The sequence below is a fragment of the Elaeis guineensis genome, chromosome 3 (genome assembly GCF_000442705.2).
Source record: "Elaeis guineensis isolate ETL-2024a chromosome 3, EG11, whole genome shotgun sequence".
NCBI lineage: Eukaryota > Viridiplantae > Streptophyta > Magnoliopsida > Arecales > Arecaceae > Elaeis > Elaeis guineensis.
In genome coordinates this window covers 38,904,726-38,926,607 of record NC_025995.2, presented here as the reverse complement: position 1 = coordinate 38,926,607, position 21,882 = coordinate 38,904,726, and the positions used below count along the sequence as shown (strand labels likewise).

Below are 21,882 nucleotides of genomic sequence, written 5' to 3'. Positions count from 1 at the left end.
TTTAGGTGAAAAACGATATGATTTTGTGATTATTGATGATTTCTCTCATTTTACATGAGTCTTCTTCTTAGGATATAGGATGAAACTTTTCATGTTTTCTCAAAATTTTATCGAAAATTCACAAATGAAAAAGATTTTCAATTCAAAATATTCGAAGTGATCATGGAACCGAATTTGAAAATCAAGATTTTGAAAAGTTTTTTGATGAAAAAGGTATTGACCATAACTTTTCAGCACTAGGACACCCAATAAAATAGAGTAGTAGAAAGAAAAAATAGAACTCTTGAAGAAATAGCCCGTACCATGCTATGTGAAAGCAACCTTCCAAGATATTTTTAGGCGAAAGTAATTAACACGGCATGTTACATATTAAACCGTGCTTTAATTAGACCAATTTTAAAGAAAACCCTTATGAGCTTTGGAAAGAAAGAAAACAAACATTGCATATTTTCATATTTTGGTTGTCGATATTTTATTTTAAACAATGGTAAAGAAAGACTAGAAAATTTGATGCTAAATCTGATGAAGCGATTTTTCTTAGTTACTCCTCTTCTAGCAAAGCTTTTAGAGTTTTCAACAAAAGAACTTTAATAGTAGAGGAGTCAATACATGTTGTTTTTGATGAAACTAACGATCTTCCTTCAAAGAAGAATGAAGGTATTGATGATGCAGATCTCTTATAGAAGGGATGAAGGAGATCACTCTAAAAGACTCAACCATTCAAGATGATGAAGAACATGAAGACAAACAGGATGAGGAAGGTGAAGAACAACAAGAACAACCTCTAGGTACAAATGATCTATCCAAAGAATGGAGGTATGATCACAATCACCCCAAGGAACTAATCATTGATGATCCTACACATGGTATAAGAACTCGCTCTTCACTTAGAGATGCATTCAATCATTTTGCTTTTATCTCTCATCTTGAACCTAAAACCATAGATGAAGCTGAAAAAGATTATAATTGGATAAATGCAATGCAAGAAGAATTAATCAATTTGAAAAAATAATGTATGGACTTTAGTTTCAAGACCTAAAATTTATTCAATAATTGGCACAAAATGGGTATACAGGAATAAATTGGATGAACATGAAATGTGATAAGAAATAAAGGAGATTAGTTGCAAAAGGTTATAATCAAGAAGAAGGAATTGATTTTGATGAGACCTTTGCACCTGTTGCTAGATTAGAAGTAATTAGACTTCTACTTGCATATGCTTGCTTTATGAATTTTAAGTTATTCCAAATGGATGTCAAAAGTACTTTTCTAAATGGATATATTGCTGAAGAAGTTTATGTAGAACAACCTCAGATTTTGAAAATCATGCTTTTCCTAATTATATTTTTAAATTAAACAAAGCATTATATGGTTTGAAACAAGCACCTAGGGCTTGGTATGAAAGGCTAAGCAAATTTTTGCTTAATAATAGTTTTTCAAGAGAAATGTAGACACAATCTTTTTCATTAAAAAAAATCAAAATGATATATTAGTTATACAAATATATATTGATGATATTATTTTTGGGTCTACTAATGAAACTCTTTGTCAAGATTTTGCTAAGCTCATACAGGGGGAGTTCGAGATGAGCATGATGGGAGAACTTACATTCTTTCTCAGACTCCAAATCAAACAAATAAAGGAAGAAATCTCCATCACCAAAGCAAGTACACAAGAGAACTACTCAAAAGATTTGGAATGGAGAACTCCAAAGAAATTGGTACACCCATGAGCCCATCATGTAAGCTTGATAAGGATGAAGGAGGTAAAAATATAGACTTAAAATTTTATAGAGGCGTAATTGGTTCTCTATTGTATTTAACTACTAGTAGACAGATATTATGTTTAGTGTTTGTCTTTGTACTCACTTTCAATCAAATTCGAAAGAATCTCACTTGAATGCAGTTAAAAGAATCCTTAGATATTTAAATGGTACACAAACTCTAGGACTATGGTATTCTAAGGACTCATCAATTGACTTGATAGGATATTCAGATACTGATTTTGCTGGATGTAGATTAATAGAAAAAGTACTAGTGGAACTTGCCAATTTCTTGGAGTTAACTTAATCTCTTGGTTTAGCAAAAAGTAAAACTCGGTAGCACTATCTATGGTCGAGGCCGAATACATTGCTGTCGGAAGTTGTTGTGCTCAAATCTTATGGATTAAGCAACAACTTGAAGACTTTGGTATCAAGCTCAATGAAATTTCATAAGATGTGATAACACCAGTGCTATAAATCTAACTAAAAATTCAATTCAGCATTCTAAATCAAAATATATTGAAATTAGGCATCATTTCATAAGAGAACATGTCCAAAATAAAGATATAATTTTGATTATATTTGTACTGAAAAATAATTGGCTGACATCTTTATCAAGGCCTTAAGTAAGATAGATTTTTGAAATTAGGAGAGAACTAGGAATTCTTGATCCATCAGCTTAAGTATCTCTCTGATTCAAATTTTAATGCCAAAAATTTATTGAACCAAATCTATTGAGCTCAATTCTCATTTTTCTTAAGAGCTCAAAAACTCAAAACTATATTCACATGATCAATATTTGGGTAAACATCCTTCTCTCAGAGTTTTAAATTTTTTCAAAATTGTCCCATCATTCTTTTGAATTTTTCTGTGCCATGAGTCGACCCCCAGGGTCGACCCTAGGGTAAACTTGCAATTTTGTCAAAACCCTTCAGGCGCTCTCTTCTTATTGAGAATTTTTTTTGAGCCGACTCTGCCCTTCATCTTCTTCCTCCCACCGAACCGAAAGCTCTCCATCTCTTCTCCTCAAACCAAAGATTTCTCTCAAATATCTCCTCCCACCGATTTTCACTCTTCCAATCGCCCGTTTAGGAACCAAGTTCTCTCCTCTCCTTCCTCATTGGAGCGTTCGAGCTTGCCTAAATCATCCCCTCTTTCCAAACTGATGATTTAACTCCTCAAATCCTTACCTTTTTCCTTCCAAAATCTTTTCCTCTCTGCCTCACATTTAGTCTCTAAGCTCCTTTCAAGTCTCTCTTGACCTAATGGCTCCCAAAATGAAGCTATCCAAAGAAGAAATTGTTCGTGGGTTGGAAGACAGTGTGCGCAGAAAGAGATTAGCAACCGAGCCCCTGCTCCTCCTGCTCCAGGTCCTGCTTTCAGCTTCTACTCAGTCCCCAATCAGCCCAAGCAAGGTACCTCTCTCTAACCGAAAAGTGAAACCTGAAAAAAATATTGATTTCAAGTTTTTTGAAAAAGATGGGTTCACTATGGATCCAAGATTAAGAATCAAAGATGAGAATTTTACTGCTCTTTAAAGAAAAATACTTATGTCGATCTAGTCAGGTGGAGCTCCCAATTAAAGAAGAAGAATTAATTTATCTTAGGAGAACTTATATGGAAATTTAAATAAATTGGAAGCAAAATTTTTTATTGAGATGAGGCTGTTACATCACTTGGTAACCAAACTGTTTGTCCGTAGGAGTGGTAGACAGACCTTCTATCTGATAGAGATATTTGCATTATGTACCATGTGATCACCCAAACCCCCCTGAACCTTCCAGCATTGATGTTTGAGGCCATGAGGGAAACCCTAAACAGGTCCAAGGCTCACTTGCCTTTTGGTATGGCACTCACCTTAGTTTTTAGAAGGTTCGGAATCAGTTTTGAGGGGGAGGCAGTTGCTAAACTATCTCATTCCGACACCATCAACCGCCACACACTGCATCGCATGGGTTTCTCTAAGATTGATGCGGTTGGACAAAGGGTATTAGGAGAGAGCGGAGATAGAGCAGAATAGGAGGACCATCTTCACCTCTTCGTAATCACAGAGCATCCTTAGTATTCAGTTCATATCTGATCATGAGGCTGGTCCTTCAGAGTCTGTGAGGAGGCATGCTTCAGTTCCACAGTCAGAAAGTAGGGTACATTTTCAGAGTTCAGACTAGCAGATGATCAGATTGAGATGATGTCCCAGCGTGTAGCCTCCATTCTATCTCAGCAGTTTGCCACCTCAATTTTTGCACAGAGATCGACATCCCAAGATGACTCAGACCAGACTCTGATCCCTCACATTTTTTTATTTTTCAGATGCTTACTGATTAGTCGGTATGCATTGAGCAGCTTGAGGGATGTATTTTGAGATTGACAAGCAGAGTATTAGACTTGCAGGGGCAAGTATTAGCTTTAGCCCATCTCCAGCCGCATGAGGATATCACAGAGGTCTCAGACCTAACTGCAGAGGTGGCTAGCTCGAGGAGTCTTAGAGAGTGGTTTTGACTTCTTGAGGAGAGAGATCAGGGGCTCCAGTGAGAATGCTTCTACTCAGTTCAGTGCCCTGATGCAGTCTGTATCGAGAGCCTTGGATCTTTTGGACACATCAGACTTTCTCTTATAGCACAGTTCGTAGCTTCTCAGGCTCCAGATCCTCTCACCCCTCTACTCGTGCTGGTACTCTACCCGTGATCGAGGCAGACGCGGTCGAGGTCGTGCCATGGACTTGATCCTACATCTCCTTACCCTATCTCTAATTCTTCAGATTCTGATCCCTCTAGCCATGACATCTATTAGATCTAGATTAGTTTGTCTCCTATGTCTAGGATCTATCTTATGGGCTTGTATTTGTTGCTAATTAACTCTTGGATAGTTTCTATCCATGACTTTTGTATTTTGAGTTGACTCATGTGTATTGGGACACCTTTTATATTCAGACTTTTGAATATATATATATATTGTGTGTGTGTGTGCGCGCGCCGGCTTTGACTTTCAATGAATGTCTATGAATGTGATCAAATTGAATTGTTTTAATTATGAGATATGAAAAATAACTCATATTAGTGCTGAGAAATACTATGAATTACAATATCTTCTAGATGAGCAAGTTGATATATCCTTTATGTTTGCTATGTTGAGGGGGAGTAGAGAAATAAGCAATCAAAGAAGGGGCTAAGAAGTAAAATATGGTATCAAAAAGGGGAGTAAAAAAATATGTCTTTTTTGTCATCTTTCTTTTCTTTTCTCTATCCTTAAAATTTTTAAGATCTTAATTGATGCTATAAAAAGAGGAGTAAAAAAATTTTCCTTTCAAGATCCCTTAAAAGGAGGATAGAGAATCTTAATTGATGCTGTCAAAAAGAGGGAGTAGAGAATCAAAATCAAATTTGAGCAATAAGCAATAAAGAAATGAGCAATAAGCAATAAAGAAATTAGTAATAAGCAAAATTGTTAAGAAATGTGTCAAAGAACCAAAATCGTCAGCTCCTTTTTTATCTAATTTTCAAAGCAAATGAACTTATAAGCAAATTTCAAATTGATCTTCAAACTGCTTATGATACATTTCGTTCAAATACTTGGCTATGATATTGAAGTGATGCATCTTCATAAATTTGAAATTCATGTTCAATGCTTTATATATGCTTTTGTTCAAGTATTTTGTCATCATCAAAAAGGGAGAGATTGTTGCTCCTTGAATTGATTTTGATGATTACAAAGCATTTGAGGGGGTTACTAATAATTTTGGCTTGAAAAAAGATTATTATATTTCAAGGCAAAATCAAAATTTTATCAAGTTCTGATTCGAAAGCCTCAAGAGCAAGAACACAAGATTTGTAATCTATTGGAGGTAATTTTAATATTTTTGAATATATATTTTGAAAAAAATTATGTTTATATATTTGAGTCGACCCTATAGTCGACTCATGGCAAAAGAGGCTGAACGGCACGCTGAATTCTTTGGCTGGCACACTCTATGAGTCGACCCCATGAGTCGACCCCTGAGTATGAGTTGACTCTATGAGTCGACCTCTGCTGCTGTGTAGGCCAAAATTACAGAACAGTCATTTTCTGTTCTGTGCCACAGAAGTCGACTCATGAGCATGAGTCGACCCTATGAGTCGACCCCTATACGAAAAAATTTGCAATGGCTAGTTTTCAGCTCGTTTTGGCTGCATTTAATGCTCATTTAATGTGCTCCAACGGCTCTATTTCAGCTCAGATTACTCTCCACTATTATTTGAAGTTATAAAAGTACATAAAGAGAGAATCAACAAGGTTTTGAAAAGTTCTTCAAGCATTCATTTCAACCCTAAGCAAGAGCCTCTTAAAAGTTCAAGAAGCTTTTATTTCAAGTTCACCAACCCTCAAGAGCTCATTCAAGTCTTCAACCATCTTGAGAAAATCAGAAGAGCTTCGTTCTTATTGTGTAAAGTATATTTAAAGCTTTATTTGCTCATTAAAGGAGCTACATCTGTATTTCTGTGTGATTAACTGCTATACTCTATTTTGAGTTGATATTTTATTTTGGAAGGATTCCAAAATATGAAAAAGTTGATCTGAACTTGAATCGGATTGTATTGGGTTAGCTTATACTCGAAAAATAAGTGTTCTAGCTTGGAATAGCTAGAGTCGAGGTTCCGACATTGTATGCAGGTTTAATACGGTTTAGTGGATTTGAATTCTCAAGTAGGAGTTTGGGGAGTAGACGTAGGTGCAAGGTTGACATCGAACCACTATAAATCTTTTTATTTGTATTGTGCTTACTTGCTCTCTTTAAAATTTTTTATCTTCTTGCATTCTTCCATCCAACTTTTACACCTTGCATAAATTTCACTCTCCACATTTATCCTGCTCATTGTTAAATAATCTCATAGTTGTAAGTTAATTTTTAAATTTTTAAAAACCCAATTCACCCGCTCCCCCTCTTGGGTTGCATAGCTGGGCAACAGGCCCCCGACGGTGGGCCCCACATCGGGCCATCGACGGCGCCCGCTGTGACCCCCGACACGCCCCCGACGGTGGGCCCATCGGCCTGCGGTGTCCTTCTATTTCAATCTTTTATTTTTTATCTTATTATTTTTTATTTTTTTTTTTTATTAGATTCAAATTTGTTTTAAATTTGATTCGATTCTAATTTAATTTTTAAATATATTGTATTTCTTGAAATGTAGACCTGTCAGTTGACCAATGTAGGATATTCTACGATATCCATATAAAATATATATTTGATTATATATTTTTGTACGGATATCATAAAATATATACATTGGTCAATTGATTGTCCACTTTGAATAATTTGGGAATTGCATTTAATTCTATAGGTAATTACATTATTCAACAATATGCAGAGGATTTGAGAGAAATTTCGGACAGTATTTTTTTTTATTTTCCTCACACATTTTCAGTCGTATGGGGAGAACTAAAAAAAATACTGTCAAAATTTTTTTCGATCCCTGTTGCGTATCGTTTGATTAATATAATTAACCTATAGAATTAATGCAATTTTTGAATGGAATAGGATCTATCTATACCTATTTGTTGATGATATGATGTATTTATCATGTAAATCTTTTGAAACGATAAAATAATTAATAATACTAATTTTTTTATTTTGATTTTGTCATAGATTTTTGAGAAAATGGCCATTACTCGAGTTCGTGTACTAGTATATTATGATGGCATGATACAGAATGATGAAACTGGTGTGCAATATAGTCACCCTGCAAACTGGATGATTAGAGTATCTTCATCATTATCACGTCAAGAATTATTGGATCATTTATACAGCAGTATTCTGTAGACAAAGAAAAATATGAAATAAAATTAAAATAGAAATCTCCTAATCTGTCGGGACAGTTAATGCAGAGCAAGTATATCTTACTTTTAATTGATGACGTTGAAGATGTCGAAAAAATACTGACCTTTTCTTTGAAATATTTAAAATATCAATTTTTAGAATTATATATTAAAAGAAAGATGTACCGAGCTTTGGATACTATAGTCTGTTTTTAACTCAAGCGGACAATATTGTTGGGCCTTCCTCACCTTTCGTAACTCCTATGGTGCAAACCGATAGTATTGAGGCCATATTTGCAGAACAACATTCTACTACTGTCGGTCCTAGTTGTCCAATTATTCAAAATGACTTCTCCTGTGTCTTCTGCTATGGTGACTTCTCCTTTGCTAGAAGTAGTGGTAAGTGTGGGAGACGACACTCATATAGGAAATGATGACTGGATAGTCGGTGGAATAAATTCTGATAATCTAGGCTTTGAGTCAGATGAAAGTAGAGATGAAGACTGCATTAGCATATGCAATTGTGGATGAAGAGATGACTACAAGTTGAAGTTGGTTTCTTTTCCAATTCAGAACACATATCGTCAAAGATAGAAATGGAATATCCTTAATTTCTGACAGACATCCAGATATATTAAATGCCATCGCAGATGAGTCTATTGGATGGAGTCCACCATGTACCTATCATCGATACTGCTTAAGATATATCTGCAGTAATTTCAACACTTATTTTAAAAATATGCAGCTGAAAAGAGCAGTATGACAGACAGGAAGCACTCATCAAGTTTGCAAGTTCAATTTTATCATGGGTAGGATCAGAACAGTGAATGAAGAGGCTTGGAGCTGGTTGTCTGAGTTAGAAAAGGAGAAGTGAACGTTGGCATATGATGATGGCCTACGCTATGGTATCTTAACTACAAATTTGTCAGAGGTTTTTAACAATATTTTGCGAGGAGCTAGAAATGTGCCAATTACAACTTGTGTTCAAATGATATTTTATCATCTTGTAAAATATTTTAATACGAGGCATGCCCAAGCCTTGAGATATGTAGAAGAGAATCCAAATAATCTTTTTACTTCTCATATTGCAATTAAGATTGCTGAAGATCAAGTTAAAGCTAATCAGCACCGAGTAACAGCATTCAACCTTCAAAGAGGCATATATGAAGTGCTTATGAGGAGAGCAAGTGCAGGATTACGAGGTGGAGAAAATTCTCATACTGTTACTTTAGCTGAAAGAAAATATTTTTGTGAAAAGTGGAGCATGTATAAATATCCATGTTCACACTTTTAACTGTGTGTCAAGAAATTGCTGTACATTTTAATGGGTTTGTGAATGATGCATATACAATTACAGCATATATGAATACTTGGAGGAGCGACTTTAATCCATTACCACATGAAGATTATTGGATGCATACATGTATGTTAAATATATTCTGATCATCATCGTTTGAGACCCAAGCAGAAAGATGGATCAAAATCAACAAGACTACGAAATGAGATGGATGATAGGCAAATAAAAGTAAGAATCACTGTGGCATTTGTAAGGAACAGGATCGTGACTGCCATGCTGTCCTAGGATATTTCAACACACTTCAACTTCAAGCAGTGGAAGAAATTAAAGGCTCCGAAGATGTATTTTCATCATTATTTTATGTATTTCTGTGAGATTTATTTAAATATACATGTTTAATATCCAGAGATGAACTGAATTATGAGTTTAAGTTATATTGTGTGATAATATTATGTTTAAAATATATTTCTCATAAATGACTATTATATTTTTATTTTTTAATACACTTGTGATAATATCATTATTTTAGATTCATTAACATATTATGACTTACGATCTGCGGTATCTCGATCCTCGAGACAGCAGTATTCTTACATTGCAAGAGCACCATCGATCACAAACTATTTTAGATGGTGGTGTAAGCATTCCAATCCTACTCTTACTATTTAATTTTTTTTTTGAAAAGTCATATACATTATCTAATTATTATATCTTATTGTAGGAGCCCAGACACCTTCATCTATGATGATCTGATGCTGACTTTTAGAGGACAGAGGACATCCCACATAGAGTGTTGGATTATTTATGATATCTTAGATTCTATGGAGTATATCAGATTGGTCGTATACAAATGGACGTAGGTCTTATTACTGCGTTGTTTGAGAGATGGCATCCAGAGACACACATATTTTATCTTTATTTGGTGAGGCGACCATCACTTTACAGGATATCAGCATCCTTACTGGACTACCAGTTGATGGCGATCCAGTTATCAGAGTTGATCCCACGCTTACCATTCCGGAGTGGCAGGCTTTATGTTTGTGATTGCTAGGGTTTAAGCCCGACGTCTAATTTTTCGATCATTCACTACTCAGGATTGAGTGTTTGGATGATCGTTATCGACATTTTCATATTGAGGATGATGCACCAGAGGAGATGGTGTAGTAGTATGTTAGGGGTCAGGTGCTGCTGTTGTTAGGTGGTGTCCTGTTATCCGATACTTCATTGAATAAGATAAAGTTGATGTTTTTGCCATTATTAGAAGATTTAGTCTTTGCTCGTAGACTTAGTTGGGCAGTGCAGTACTAGTTTGCCTGTACAGAGCTATATGTCAGGGTCTTATGCTGATCAGAGTGAGATTGGTGGTTATCTTGTATTATTACAGATATGTAATTAAAAATTTTTATTTTTAATATTCAATTATAGTTCACATTGGGTATATCATGTATGATTTTTTTGAAATTTACAATTTGGGTATGGGAGCGTATGCCGACTATTAGTCCGTTACGACGATAGTTGCTCGAGATGCCATCAGAGCAGCATGATCCTAATATTCCATTCAAACTAGATGGACTATTGAGATATAAATATAAATATATTATTTTTTTTACTTGAAATTACTATTTTAAGTCTGATAAAATTTATTTAACATGAGTAGATTGTGAAACAGATGGAATGTTGCATTCAACGTTTGTCACGTATCGACGAGAGTGGCACGGGTTTATAGGTGCTAGTTGGATATATTAGTTGATACATATAGATGGATAAATTTAATTTTTTTACAATATCATTTTATAGTATTCATAATCTATTAAAATTTTAGCTTACTAATTTTTTTTATTTTAACTCTATTAGTTTTTATGGGAGCATATACAAATGAGATATTAGCTATATTGCCGCAGATGTGTACAGTTGGACATGACATATGGACTGCTAGGGTGCCACTTATTTATTTTGATGTGGTAGAGTGGTATCTTTTCGATCGTGTCCTGTGGTAGTTTGGTCAGATTCAGGACATCCCAGAGCAGTTTGATACCAGCCAGAGACTTCATCGTATTGATCGACGAGGGAGAGCTCATATTGACTGGCGTATCAGATATGCAGAGTACATCGATATTTGGGATGCACGTCGAGATCACATTGTTCATGGTGATCCATTTTGAGAGGTCGTTCATATACCGAGGACTACATGGCTTGGTTTTTTAGCATTACAGTGCGAGTCATTGGAAGCCTCGGTATGCAGTTTTCGGATACGAGGGTGAGAGTTCTGTTGTGCGTCTTTTGGTAAGACTATGAAAATTAGTTTATTTTTTGTGTTATATTTTTATTTTATATTTTACAGTATATTGATTTTTATTTTTATTATATAGACTGATTCTATGTCGGGTCTTGTGTTGGACGCTTGTCGTGCTTTATCTACGACTGATGAGGATGAACGGATTCGAATACTGCGTGAGATAGAGAGACAAGTTTTAAAATATTGATGGCGATTGATGTTAACCCATATAGCTGTGCCCTTGGTATGGAGCAGTCGATACGCCAGATATGAGATATACGCGTCACCATATGTTCCACATATGCCATCACCCATATTCCGCAGATGTCATCACTAGATGCTGCACAGATGCCATCGCCTTTTGATCCATAGATGGCAGTGCCTTCTTCTTCCTACATCCTCCAGATGACATCACCGGATACTAGTTGGCCATATGAGTATGACACTTTTTTTCAGGCCCATCGTGTTCCAGTTGAGAGGGTCACTCAGTCCGTAGATGATCCACAGCATCAGTTATTCCTGAGTAGCATGACCAGCAGATCTCCACTGATATAGGGGAGAGCCATCACAGCAGGAGCAGGAGTAGCCATTGAGGACCTTCTTAAGAAGGTCCAGCGACCACGGGCACCATGACGTCCTTGTGGGACTTATATTTTTTAGATTTGTACTTAGTATTTTTGAAACTTTTATTGTACTATTTTTTGTATACTTGATATTTTTATTCTATTTTATATTATTAATTATGAATTTTATTTTATATTATTTAATTTTAAGTGATCGGATATTATGCTTTGTGGATATGGATACATATACTCTCATATGTCTCAGAATATTAGGAGAGAAAAAGTTATGCTAAAAGGGTTATAAAAATTATAATATAAATAATAATAATATATCGAATAATTTAATTATATTTTTTAAAATATCTAAAAATAAGCTAAAATAGACAAGTTGGTGGGGAACCATCAAAGTTCAAGCCGATTTTTTGATATATGAGATGAATCGGACCGCACTGGTACATCTCGATCTGATACGGCACGAACAGCTACGTATGGTCGGTATGGGTCGGTATAGGATGTAGGTATAGGTGGTTATTTTTTTAATTTAAGATATATTTTTTTGAGATATTTTTTAAAAAAATTAATTTTAAAAGGGGATTGTAATTTGAAATGATGATTTTATTTGAATTAAAATTATTTTTTTTAAATTTAAAATTATAATTTTTATTTTTTTATTTTTATTTTATTTTAATTTTATTTTTTTAATTTTTTAAGAATTTTTTGGGATATTTTTTTAACAAAATTAATTTTAAAAGGGATTGTAATTTGAAATGATGATTTTTATTTGAATTAAAATTAAAATTTTTATTTTTTAAATTTAAAATTATAATTTTTATTTTTTTTCAATTCAATTCTTTTCCCTTTTTTCTTTTTTTATGGTGTTTTTTTATTTTTTTACATCAATTTTTTTCTTTTTTAGATATTTTTTTAAAAAAATAATTTAAATGGGGATAGTAATTTGAAATGAAATTTTTTATTTGAATTAAAGTTAAAATTTTTATTTTTTTTAATTTTAATTTTAATTTTTATTTTTTTCCCATTTTTTCACTTTTTTATTGTATTTCTTATTTTTTTTATTTTTTGAATTCAAATTAATTTTTTTATAATTTAAATTTAAATTTAATTTTTTTTATTTTTACCATTTTTTTATTTTTATGATATTTTTTTAGATATTTTTTTTTTTTTTAGAATATTTTTTAAAAAAATTAATTTGAAATGGGGAAAGTAATTTGAAATGATATTTTTTATTTGAACTAAAATTAAAAATTTTATTTTTAAAAAAAATTAAAATTAAATTTTTATTTTTTTTCTTTTTATGGTATTTTTTATTTTCTAATTTTTTAAGATATATTTTTTGACATATTTTTTTAAAAAAATTAATTTGAAATGGGAAAGTAATTTGAAATGATTTTTTTATTTGAATTAAAATTAAATTTTATTTTTTAAATTCAAAATTATAATTTTTATTTTTTTCTCATTTCTTTCTCATTTTTTCTTTTTTTATGTATTTTTATTTTTTTATTTTTTAAGATTTTTTGAGATATTTTTTTAAAAAAATTAATTTTAAATGGAAAAATAATTTGAAATGATATTTTTATTTGAATTAAAATTATATTTTTATTTTTTTAAATTCAAAATTATAATTTTATTTTTTCTCATTTTTTCTATTTTTTTATGGTATTTTTATAAAAAAATTAATTTGAAAATGGGATTATAATTTGAAGTGATGATTTTTATTTGAATTAAAATTAAACTTTTTTTTCTTAAAATTTAGAATTATAATTTTTATTTTTTTCAATTTTTTTATGTATTTTTTATTTTTTTACATCAATTTTTTTTAGATATTTTTTAAAAAGATAATTTGAAGTGGGAATACTAATTTGAAATGATGATTTTTATTTGAATTAAAATTAAATTTTTATTTTTTTAAAATTTAAAATTATAATTTTTATTTTTTTTATTTTATTTTTTTGGAGAATTAATAATTGAACTCACCATTTAAAATGATATTTTGAAAATGCTATTTCAAATGGTATTTTAAAAAATACATTTGAAATGGCGTTTTAAAAAATGCCATTTGAAATGACATTTTTTTTTTTTTTTCGTCATCCTTGTGGAAAGGGTGGTGATGTGGCCATCATAAAACGTCATTCAAAATGACGTTTTATATGGTTTGCATCATTTTGATAAATAAGTTAAAAATTAAATTATTTTTGTAAATAATTTTTTTTTTAAATTATTTAGGTAAAGCACTCAAGTATTTCAGGCTCATTTGGATGTTTGGGCCAAAATACTATGGGATTCATAAGTTGAGTCTAGACAACCAAGTCAGATTGGGTTAGCCTAATGTTTATAAAATCCAAAAAACTATTGGAGTGGGCTGGCCTGAACATCATCAGGAGAAAACAAGATTTGAGCAGGTTCTTTTTCTCTCTATGAGATTCAGACCGACCCATTCTAATGGTTTGTTGGAAATTTACAAAAATAGGTTTAGCTCAACTTCATTTAGTTCGTTGTCTCAATCCAACTCACGAATCTTATGGATTTTAAACCCAGACATCCAAATAAGCCCTTCATGTTTTTTATGCTTAAATCTGACCCATGATGAGCTCTACCCCAAACTGATGCCACTTCGGTGACTTTTCTGAGTGGTTGTCTATGTAAAAGATCCTTGTTTGCTTGTTCTTTTTGCAAGTTTATGTCAATTATTTTGCTACACCTTTCACACTTCCGCCGTACCTAGATGGAACGAAAAAAACAAGTTCTACTACTATAACATTGTCTTTTATGTACCAGCCAGTTTTAGGCTTACGTGCTATTGTATTTTGGCATCCACTGGATTTTGCTTCATGTGCAATACTGTAAACTCGAAGCAAACAGATTGGCATCCTCCTAACCTCATAATTCTTATCATATGAACTTGAGTTGTTATTGGTGTACAATTGACAATTGGCATAACAGTCAGCATTCTATGATCTTTTTCTTGAGGCATGTTCCAATACACAGTTACACACATCATGAGTACGCAACATAGCTACACACGCATTCTAAAACATGACGTAGAATGAAAACAACTTTGTAGGATCTTTATAAGGGAATAAATTCATGGGAGTTAAGTGTTATAATAAAAGATTCTTCGTTGCTGCAAATCATTGAATACATGTTGTTACCGCCTTAACATTGGATCATTGAAGATGTGTTGTTATAGCCCTTTTCATTGATCCAAACCCAATATTTATTAAAAAGAAAGGAGAAAGGAGAAAGGAGAAAGGAGAAAGGAACGGTGAAAAACCTGAATCCAAAGAAAGAGTGCACCCAATGTCTTTTTTTTTTTTTCATTTTTTAAGAAAGAGTGAGTGACAGTAAATATTAGTAATAGAGAGGTTCTCCCTGAAATATCGGAACTCTTAGCTCCAACGTTACAAATTGTGCTTGTTATCATATCTATTGCCAAGGTAATTAGGCCATCACTATGATGCGAGCATTGTTAAAATATAATTTTTTTTTTTAATTTCTAAATTATGTAAATTTTAGTTTAGTTGTATGTTGATTCATGTATGGGCTCATATATGGTTGGACTCATATTGTCATAGTAGTTTATGTATTGATGTATGAATTTTGTAGGATATGGTAGCTTCACACATAAGAGGTCTTATGCACAAAGAAAAAAGAGAAAGAACCCTAGATCTATATTCTCCCCCAATTTTTCATCTCATTCTCCACTTCAATCTCCTCCCAAATCTCATCAACTTGGTAAACAAAGCCAGTAAAAGTGGTATCAGAGCAAGGAAGATAAAAAGATTTGAGTTCGAAGATAATAAGTGGGAAAGAGAGCACCATTCAAGAAGATCTCCATGACAAGTTCAAGCAACATGTGTATGAGCATCAATCAACCTTCTATTCCTATTTTTGATGGAGAAAACTATGATTATTGGAGCATCAAGATGAAGATCCTCTTATTTTACAAGAGATTTGAGATTTGGTGGAGAGTGGATATGAAGAGCCATCTACTCCAACTAACCAACAAAGGGAGCAAATGAAGACCACAAAAAGAAGGATGCCAAAGCCTCTTCTTCATCCAACAAGTGGTGTCCGACAAGATTTTTTCAAGGATCATTAGAGCTACCAAATCAAAAAGGCATGGGATATCTTACAAGAGGAATTTCAAGGGAATACCAAGGTGAGAACTATCAAACTTCAAATTCTAAGAAGAGAGTTAGATAATTTGAGAATGCAAAAAATGAAAAGTTGAAGGATTACTTCTCCAAAATCATGGAGATTGTTAATCAAATGAAGAACTATGGTCAAACCATCACCGAACAAAGAATATGTGAAAAAATTTTGGCTAGTTTGCCTCCAAAGTTTGATACCATAGTTACTATTGTTGAATAATCTAAAGATCTTTCTACTTTAAGTATTCATGAGTTGATGGGATCTCTTAAAGCTCATGAGCAAAGATTGTTTAGGCATAAAAATCATATTAGAAAGTGCCTTTCAATCTGAGCTCAAGGTGTTTGACAAAAGTCCTCAAAGAGAATCGTTAATCATGTACAAGTTAAAAGGAGTCATCTAAAGGTGGAAACCAAAATAGAGGAAGAGAAAAAATATGAGACGAAGAAGAAAAAAAAATTTTTTTTCAAGAAATCAAAATGATGAGAGCACTCAACCTAGGTGCAATATATGTAAAAGGTCTTGCATGTTGAAAAAATTGTTGGTTTAGGGAGAAACCCAATGTTATAATTACAAAAATTTGGCCATATTCAAAAAGATTGTAGGCACCAAACAAGTAGCAAACACACTTTTCAAAGAAAATGAAAACGACCAAAATACATTCTATGCATGTCAAACCGGAGGAGCAAAGAAATGATGTATGATACCTTGATAGTGGATGTAGCAATCACATGACTGGTGCAAGTCCATCTTTGTTGACATGATAGTTCTTCAATCTCACAAGTTAAGATGGAAAATGGTGCACTAGTCCAAGCAAGAGGCAAAGGGACAATTGAAATTGACATAAAGAAAGAAAGAAGTTCATCCATGATGTTTACTTATTCTGGACTTGACACAAAATCTTCTAAGTGTTGGACAATTGATTGAGCATGGGACATGGTGCACTTTGAAAATAATGGATGCAAAATATATGTCAAAGGGAGAAAAAGTAACTTATGGCAAATATCAATATGGAGAAAAATAAAACTTTCATCTCATTTTGCACTATGCAAAGAATGTTATATGGAAGATGGAGGTGAATGATGAGTCATATGGCTATGGCACAAAAGGTATGGGTACTTAAACTTTTAAAGCTTGAGAAGTCTACATCAAAAGAATATGGTGTATGGTCTACCGGCAATACAAGATAAGAAAAAAATTTGTGAAGGATGTGCACTTGAAAAACAACACCGAGAGGCATTTCCAAAAAAGTATGCATGGAGAGCTAAAGTACCATTGGAGCTTGTTCATACCGACATATGTGGACCTATGAAAACTCCTTCTCATACCGGTAACATCTATTTCATTACCTTCATTGATGACTACTCAAGAATGATATGGGTGTACTTTATGAAATAAGTCCGAGGCATTCACCATCTTTAAAAAGTTTAAAAATCTTATGGAAAGACAAAGTGAGCACTACATCAAGGTGCTAAGAAGTGATAGAGGTGGTGAATATAACTCAAATGAATTTGAGAAGTTTTGTGAAGATGTTGGTCTGCAAAGATAATTGACCGTTAGCTATACACCAGAATAAAATGGAGTTGCCGAAAGAAAGAATTGTACTATTTTTGAGATGGCTAGATCTATGCTCAAAGACAAAGGCTTTTTAAATTTTTTTTGGGTGAAAACAGTGTACACAACGGTGTACTTGATAAATAGATGTCCAACAAAAGCTCTCCAAAACAAAACACCATTTGAAACTTGATCTGGTAGAAAACCTTCGGTGAAGCATTTCAAAGTCTTTGGATGTATATGCTATGCACATATTCCAAAGAAAAGAAGACACAAACTTGATGAAGTAAGTGAAAAATATATTTTTTTTAGCTATAGTTCTAAATCAAAAGGCTATAGACCTTTTAGCTTGAAGCACAATAAGGTAATCATAAAAAGAGATATTCTTTTCAATGAGAAGGCTACTCGAGACTGGAAGGATAAGAAAGTTGAAAAAAATATTGTTACTCTTGATGAAAAAATTCATGATGCCCAAAATAAAAAATGAGGATGAAAGTTCCCCACAAACTTCTCTAAATGTAAGTCTATCACCAGCTTTAAGCTCAAGCTCATCTCCAAATTCCACTCCCACAAGAATAAGAAGCATAAGTGACATTTATGCCACTTGTAACTTTTGCATGATTGAGCCTAAAACTTATGAAGAAGCTATACATGAAGAAGTATGGAATAAGGCAATGCAAGAAGAAATTGATGTGATTGAGAAGAACAAATTTTGAGAGCAGTAGAGAAATCAAACGATAAAAAAGTTATTGGCTTGAAGTGGATCTACAAGATAAAACATAATTCAGATAGGTCTATTCAAAGATACAAAGCAAGATTGGTAGCAAAAGGATACTCTCAACTACCCATAAATGATTATCAAAAAATTATTGCACCGATTGCTCGACATGACATAATTAGAACTCTCATTTCTATGGCGGCACACAAAAGTTGGAAACTACACCAACTTGATATAAAGTTGGTATTCTTGAATGGGATATTGGAGGAAGAAATTTATGTAGAACAATCTCAAAGTTTCATCATCAAAGGTCAAGAAAGCAAAGTGTACAAGTTGAAGAAAGCATTGTATGGGTTAAAGCAAGCACCCCGAGCATGGTATTCTCAAATTGATGCCTACTTTAATAGGAAAGGTTTCCAAAGAAGTCCAAGTGAACCAACACTTTATGTGAAGAAGCAAGGTAATGACATTCTCATTGTCTCTCTTTATGTTGATGATTTGATTATTACCGATAACAATAAGAATATAATTTTAGCTTTCAAAAGTGATATGATGAGAAGATATGAAATAAATGATATGGGTTTGCTCCATTATTTTTTGAGAATTGAAATCAAGCCAAGAGAAGATGGCATTTTTATTTGTCAAAAGAAGTATGTAGAAAGCGTTCTCAAGAAGTTCAAAATGGAGAATTGCAATGTTGTGGCAATATTTTTGGTGGTAAATAAGAAGTTTATGAAAGAAGATGAAAGTGGTGAAGTCAATGCACCACTATATAGAAGCATTATTGGAAGCTTATTGTATCTCACAACTACAAGACCGGATATAATGTTTGCATCAAGTTTACTTTTTAGATTCATGTAAAAGCCAAGCAAAGTCCACTTTAGGATGGCAAAAAGAGTTTTGAAATATATCAAAAACACCAAAGATTATGGCATCATGTATGAAAAGAGTATAAATAATCATGTGCAGTTATTTGGATTTTGTGATAGTGATTGGGCCAGAAGTATTGATGATATGAAGAGTACATTGGGCTATATATTTTTTTTTGGATCCGATGTCATATCTTGGGCATCTAAGAAGCAAGATATTGTGGCATTGTTATCTGTGAAAGCCGAATATATCTCAACTACCTTGGTGGCACAACAAATAATTTGTTTGAGAAGAATACTAGAAGATGTGGGTGAGAAGCAAGAAGAAGCCACTACACTTTTGTGACAACAAGTCTACCATCTTTATGACCAAGAATCCTATCTATCATAGCCACACGAAGCATATCAAAATTAAGTACTATTTCATAAGAGATGAAGTAGAAGAAAAAGAAGTTGAAGTAAAATATGTGAGGACTCAAGACCAAGTGGTGGATATTTTTACCAAAGCATTATCTAAAAAGAAATTTATCTACTTTAGAGACCTCATGGGCATTCAAGAACAACCATTAAAAGGGAGTGTTAAAATATAATGTTTGTTCTTTTTAATTTCTAAATTATGTAAGTTTTGGTTTAGTTGTATGTTGGGTTCATGTATGGGCTCATATATGGTTGGGCTCATATTGTCATAGTGATTTATGTATTGATGTATGAACTTTGGTAGGATATGGTAGCCTCACACATAAGAGGTCTTATGTACTAAAAAAAAAGAGAAAGAACCCTAGATCTATATTCTCCCTCAATTTTTCATCTCACTCTCCACTTCAATGTCCTTCCAAATCTCATTAAGTTGGTAAACAAAGCCAACAAGCATCGCCTCCTTCGAACAACAACAGTCATCCTGAACTGAATGGTTCTCCCAGCAACTTGCTCACCTCGTATGGGCTGATGCTTTGGGGATGCCTTTCCTCAGATCTAAACTTCCCTATCTTTGTGACAGAAAAAGAAGGGGAGGTTTCTATATATTAAACTTATTGTTGTTCTGTTAAACCACCTCCAATTTGAAGAACTAATGGGAATCCAATGAAAGTTAGTGTCTTAGTAGTTTCTTATTGGTTTGTGTACATTTTCACATGAATATTTTTAAGACATCTTTCTTTGATGGGAGGACGTTGAATTCAGAATGGGAATGAGATTGAGTAACTCCTACTCTAGCCCTTTGGCTAGGAAGGTCCTGTTCCTATTCCAATGGGAAATAGAAATTTCACTCAATTGATCCCCAAGACCCGATCCCGGCTCTCCATCAGTATTCGAATTCCATTGCACCAGGTTTATTTAAAAACATTAGCTTTTCCAAAAATGCTTCTGCTCAATTAATTTCCAAAAATTTAACTTTTGAGTTTCTGGTTTTGATTCCCATCATGAACCAAACACACCAGAAATGTGGCTATTCTAATTTCCACGTTATTCTGCTCCAGTTTTAATCCCAATTGTGAGCCTAACAGATCCTTAACGTTCTTGCTTCTTTTAGGATTATATTTCCTCTTCCCGAACTATTGTCATTTCTTAACCATCGCATCCTGTTCCATCCATTTCTCCTTATGGCAACTATTTTACAAATCGGTGGGAAAGGTAAATCCTACGAAATCTTCACATATTTATGACATCTCTTTTAAGTTAAAAACTTGAACAAATTTTTGTTTTTTGGTCAAGAGCATCAACCAACAAAACCCAACAAAGAGTCTTTCAGCTGGTGGCCTTGATCTTTTTCTTTCGCAAAAACAGTCGTTTCCCACCGCTTCAGTGCCAGTTCGCGCAAAGTATCCGCTTCTTCTCCTTTTGTCTCATCCTACAGCAAAACCAATGCTAAAGTCCACCACTAGGAAAAGGAGGAAGCTTTTCTAAGAAAGGAGCCTCAAGAATTCTTTCAGCTCCTCCTCTTAGACTAGCAACAATAACATCAAGGCATTGGATGACATACACTAGCTCAGCGCCAAAACCTTGGGCAACAACAAGACCAAAGGAGCAAAGAGAGAGGAGTTGAGAAGATGAAGCGAGGAACCAACAGCATTCTCCACGATGACACAGCCTAGCATCTTATCTTGCACCTTGGATGAGCTCTAGACCACCGCCCTTGAGCCTGATGATGCCATGGACTCCGTGAACATGGATGATTTCCTCGCCAACCTATAGGCTTCTGATGTAGACAATACCTCCACCATTGCTGCTACCACTGGATCCATCTCTACGCTACTCCATAACCAAGACTGCACTCCCAATAGCACCACTTTGTGTCAGAAGACCATGGATGAGGTATGGGCAAAGATCCAGAGGGAACAAACCCATCACAACCCCCACTCTCATCAGTCTGCCCTTGAGGAGATCACCCTCAGAGAATTTCTTATACAAGCGGGCATAGTAAAAGAAGGACATAATTCTTGTTTTCCCTTAATACTATCTCCACAGTGGAGCCTAGGAAACAATTTGAGAGTTCAAAATGATGGTCGAGAGAAAGGGTTCAACCATGGGCCGGGGTTGGGGGATAAGAACCATGGGAATATCATGTGCACCAAAGTGGACCATCCTTGGTGTTGGATTTTCATGTAGGGTGTATACATATATGCTCTAAATTTTTTTTTTCTAAACAACAAAGCAGAATTAAGATTAAAATACCTTTTAATTTAGTTCATGCATGCATAAAATATAGAACACATGGATCTACTTCATATGCTGAAATTGAATACATGCTGAATTTTATACTGAAATTAAATATGTGATCGAATCACATATCTATTTTACTATTTCTTTTTTCGAATCTAGATTTAGAAGAAAGTAGGTTCTCTCTTAGCCACGTAAGTGCCTAACCTTTACAGATATTCACTCAGGATCA

The 21,882-nt window shown here is 33.6% G+C and overlaps 1 pseudogene; it reads left to right on the top strand.

Moving 5' to 3' along the window:
- The first annotated feature begins 3,027 nt into the window (after positions 1-3,027).
- On the top strand, positions 3,028-21,599 carry LOC140856220 (ABSCISIC ACID-INSENSITIVE 5-like protein 1; annotated as a pseudogene).
- The last annotated feature ends 283 nt before the right edge of the window (positions 21,600-21,882 follow it).